This window comes from Octodon degus, unplaced genomic scaffold (genome assembly GCF_000260255.1).
Source record: "Octodon degus isolate 3935 unplaced genomic scaffold, OctDeg1.0 scaffold00067, whole genome shotgun sequence".
In the NCBI taxonomy this organism is placed as follows: Eukaryota; Metazoa; Chordata; class Mammalia; order Rodentia; family Octodontidae; genus Octodon; species Octodon degus.
Genome location: NW_004524643.1, coordinates 6,532,693 through 6,537,994, shown reverse-complemented (window position 1 = coordinate 6,537,994; position 5,302 = coordinate 6,532,693). Strand labels below are relative to the sequence as shown.

Genomic DNA, 5,302 nt, shown 5'->3' with positions numbered 1-5,302 from the left:
AAGTAGGTGCTTTAGACCACTGAGCCATCTCTCCAGCCCCAAGACTTCTAAAATTAGTAATCACATTCAGTAAGGTAGAGGAATACAAAAAGACCACAGATACATCAATATCATTCCTGTACATTGAAAATGAACAAATCAAAAAGCAAACAAGAAAGTAAGACTATTCACAATTGCATCAAGTACAATTAAATACTAAGGAGTTAACCTAAAGAAAGAAATGAGAAATCTCAACAGTAAGTCCCAACTTACAAATAAATTCCATTCCAAGAGAATGTTTGTAAGTCACATTCATTCATAAGTCTTACAAAATGAGTTTCATGAACCTTTGACACAAGCATACAGTGTATATCGTAAAAAAACAAACACTCACACAAATGTTATAAATAAACCATTTTTACTTTTAAATACAGTAAGCACACAGCAACACAACTGTGACAATGTCTGCCAGACACGTGAGCTAATTCTGTGATTTATTTCCCATTTACCTGTGTGTGTAAGGTGAAGTCTATTTGTATCAGTGAAAATTCACAATTCATATGTCTGTAGTTGGGGACGAACTATACAATGAAAATGATAGTACTCTTTTAAAAAGATCAAAGAACACGCCAGAAAATGAAAAGATATTTCCTGTTTCCAGATAGTCAAGACCTACACTGTCAAAATGACTATACTTCCAAAGCTAATATACAGATTTATTAACATCCCAAATCAAAATACAATCAGAATTTCTCTCAGAACTAGAGAAAACAACCCTAAACTTTATATGGAATTAGAAAAGGCCCAGAATAACAAAAGCAGTGTTGGGGAGAAAGAACAAAGCAGGAGACATCACAAGCCTGGACTTCAAGTTATATTACAAAATTATACTGATAAAAACATCATGATACTTGCATGAAAACAGACATGTGGATCAATGAAACAAACTAGAGAATCAAAAACAACCCAGGTACGTTCAAACACTTGCTTTTTGATAGAGGAGCAAAAGTTATGTGTTGGCAGGAAAGATAGACTCTTTTAACAAAATGATGCTGGGAAAACTGGCTGTCCACAGGCAGATGATTGAATCTGGGCCTGTGTATTTCATCACGCATTAAACTGAAGTCAAAGTGACTCAAAGATCTATATGTCAAAACAGAAACACTTACCCTACTAGGAGACAAAATAGGAAAAATCATTGAAGACACAGGTACAGGCAAGATCTTTCTTAACAGAACTTCAGTTGCTCAAGAAATAACTCCAGAATCAATGAATAGGATCGTGCCAATTTAATATCCCTTTCCATGGATGCTAAACTAATATCAGAATGGATCAAATATATAAATATAAAAACAAAAACACCTAATCCACTGGAAGATAGAAGAGGTAAAACTTTAGAAGATATAGGTATAGGCAGAGACTGAACAAAATCTCAATCACACAGGAAATATTACCAAAAAAATCAACAACTATGATCACATACATCAAAGCTTCTGAATAGCAAAAGAAACCACCAACAGAGTGAGAAGACAACTCATAGAATGAGAAAAACTTTCTAACAGTTACTCTTCAAAGTACTAGTATCTACAATATGTAAAGAACTAAGAGCTAGGAAACATGACAATGTCAAGCCATACAGTTATATATAGAAGATGAGCAAGGCAATGATCCTGACAATCTTCAGAAGATTTTTTAATCTAGCAGATATTTGAAAAGATTCTCACCCTGACTAACTATATATACTGATACCTGTGAACTAAGCTACTGCACTGCAGATGGTAATTTGTAATAGTAGTTTCATGCTTGGAGTGCCTGTCATTCTGCTTTGGGCTGCTTGTCATGACATGCCAGTTACTGCTATGATATCTTTCAGGTAGATGGTTGTTCAAGAAGAAGGGGGTGGTGAAGGAAAGCAAGAGACAGGAAAAGGAATATTGTGGGACTGTCCTGCTTCAAGGTTGTACATGGTGAGATTTTTGAACTTATGTGTAAACATAAGAAATATATAATTCTTTATGCCTATTTTTAAAATATATTCTAATTTTTACATGATTTTTATCATATTCTGTAGGGACTTAAAGTTAAACATATCAATACTTGATGAAAAATACCTGTTCCATATTATGCCTAAGATGTTTGATATGCAGACAGTTAGTGAGATTAAGCTTAGCAGCATAAGTTGTTCGATAATAACAACAAGCTTGTCTTCTGGATGGTTAACAACCTAAGTTTGCAGACCAAAATTAGAGAAAAAGGAGGTCTGCAAGGAAAGCCAACATTTTGGCCCTAGCCTTCTAAGGTCAATTAAGACTCAGGACATATGAGAACTTGTACTGTAACGTCATGTAACTCGGTAGTGTCCCAAATTTTCTGGTCAAGGAGATCATGGGGCCAAAGAGGAAAATGATCGATGATGTAGAGTGTGCCCAAGGAGAGTCACATGGAGAGAAAACACTCTCTCAGGCTTTCACAGAGCACATTGGCCAAGCAATGGCCGTGACTCATCCACATGGCTGACACTGACAAAGGTTCTACAATCTGAGGTACAGGCTCTCAGGATAAATCCTGAGGGGATTTCACTGACTTTATCAGACCCAAAAGCTACAACTCTTGTTGTATAGGTCCTGCTTTACCTTGGTCTTAACCATCCAGCAGAAAAGTATAAAAACAAAATATAAGAAGTAAAGCCATGCTGTTATGTTGAGCTATAGGGGACTCAGGTCAACAATTTCTGACATTGTCAGTGAAGTGGAAGACCCAATACTATTATGGACTACTGGACTCTTTTGGAATATTTTGCTGAGTTTACACACTTATAATATTCAAATAACAGAACTTAACAAAAAAAGGGAATACAGATGAATGTCCATTTTGTATCTGTATATTCAAAGTGGTTAGATAGATATATAGCTACATTCTCTTAATGAATAGAGCAATTTGTTCTAATGGTGTTTGTAAATAGGATATCAAGTCCACATCTTGTACAGCAATTAACCACTAGGAAGTATGTATGCAGTGTGTGAATTATTGAAACTGTCCTACCGATTTGATTTGAAACTGTCTCATTGCTATTTGTTTATCAATAAAATTATGGGAAAAATATGTATAAAGAACTAAAAAACAAAAAAGCAGACTCCCAAATTTAAAGACCCAATACAAAAATAGGCATCTGAGATGTTAATCACTAGTCAGTAGTCATTTAAGAACTTGCAAATTAAAAGAATCCTGAGATACCATCTCAGTGCAGGAAAAATAGCTGTCATCAAGAGATCAACTAATAACAAATGCTGGTGAGGCTGAGGGGTAAAGGGGACCCTTCTGTATTGCTGGCAGAGTGTAAACTGACAAATATATTTTTCCATGTAGCCTCTCCAGTATGGAAAGATGGAATCTCTCTCTCTCTCTCTCTCTCTCTCTCTCTCTCTCTCTCTCTCTCTCTCTCTCTCTCTTTTTCCTTTAAGTACCAAAGATCTTTAGTCTCAATTCTGAAATGTCAGATAATAGCACTGTGAGAGTAAGAGGTCCCACAAACGCTATTCTTTAGTCAGTATTACATCTCACTCTCACTGTATGAGATAAATTAATCAACCTGAAACATACGGAAGTGAAAGAAAAAAGGGAATTAAAATTTTAAAGGCAGTTGATCTCAGTTACCTTAAAGACTAATTTAAAAATTTGCAGTCACAGAATTATCCAATTCCAGTGAAAATCAAAAGATCAATTCAGAATTTCTAAGGCAAGCATGCAAAATTCAGAATATTAAAGAAATGCAAGTTCCAGTTGCCCAAATACACTTCTCAGGCGAAGGTGAATTTGAAGGTGCTCGACAGAACCCAGAGCTTGAGAAACAGAAAGAGACACTTCGAGGTCACCAAAGTTGATTCCCTGGTTTTGGAAATGAGAGTGAGTAGACTCCAACTGGTGACACTCATAGGTGAGAACAGGTACATGGATCTAATTCCCAATACTACTGGTAGTTGCATATACTTAAAATAAAAGAAAACAAATACCCAGAAATGGTGAGTACACTGATTTAAATAAAACCGCTCAAAACTGGTAGAGAACAGAGGTGGAGCCATCAGTACACCGTAGCAGGATACCACACATGTTTAAGAGTAAATAAAATGAAGGGATCTCTCATTTTAACACTTTTCAAAAACAATGAAATCTCTGTCCAACTCTCATTTATATGTGCTAGGTTTAAAAATGTACATTCACCACTCTTCGACATTTTTCCACTTTGTTTTCCTTTTTTGTGGTGGTGGGGCCAAAACTAAGGCCTCATGCACACTAGGTAAGTACTCTTCTCAGCTGCAATCCCAGCCCTTTTGTCTATTCTTTAAAGCTAAGCACTGGGTTTTTTAATGATATGTGTGTACTTTTTAACTGCAGGTCTAAGGAATAAATAAAATTCATAGTTTGGTAACTCAAAGTGTTTTTAGAAAATGAAAAGCTCTCTATTACTTTCCACTGGGAAAAATGAATAATAGACAAATGGTCTACACAAAGTAAACATTGACTTTGGTAGATTTCAGTGTAGGACAGTAGCAAGCATATTTGCCCTTATTCTCCCAGTTGTTCAACTTCTGAGCTTAAAATTTTAAAAATCTTTTTGAGATTTTATTACGCTGAGATTTGTTTTCATTCCACATCATCTTCAGCCAAGCTTTGAGCACTTACAGTTCCCTGACTAATTGTTGGTCACTTAAGGAGAGCCATCTGGAACAATGGTGGAGGAAGAGTTTGCTGCAACACCTGCAGCGGCTGCTGTGGCCGTCCACACATGGCCGTTCCATTTGTCAGATGGCCCACACCCTTCTCATATTCACCTTGAGCCAGTAACTCTTCAGCAAGCTGTATTTCTTCAAGGAAAAATTTCTGAACAGCTTCAGCATCTTGAAGGTCAAGTAACTTAGTCCAGCTCTCTCCTTGGCTTTCATTTCTTTCTTTGTTCTTTAAGCCTGTTCTTGAAATTGGGATCACTTCACCTCCTGGGATCGAAGTAAATGCAGTAATGGATGAAGATAGCCCCACACACATTGGCGGTGTTGGCTGTTTTCCAACCCACCATCTCCTCTGGACTTCAATGTGTCAGGTGCAGAAGGCCCAAACCGTAGGTGTTGGCCACAAACTGGAGAGGCAGTTGTACACGCCACAGCAAAAGCCCACTGAAGAGGACCAGAAAGGTTTGGGGTTTGTTTTTGTTTTTGTTTTTGTTTTTAGTTTGGAGAACCAAACCCAGGGCTTTCAGCTTGCTAGGCAAGCTTTCTACCAGAGCTAGATCTCCAGCCCTTTGTTAATAGCTATTCTTTCTTGAGTAAGA

General features: G+C 36.9%; 1 pseudogene; it reads right to left on the bottom strand.

The window, feature by feature from the left end:
* Positions 1-4,553: 4,553 nt before the first annotated feature.
* On the bottom strand, positions 4,554-5,050 carry LOC101580637 (annotated as a pseudogene).
* Between the last annotated feature and the right edge of the window lie 252 nt (positions 5,051-5,302).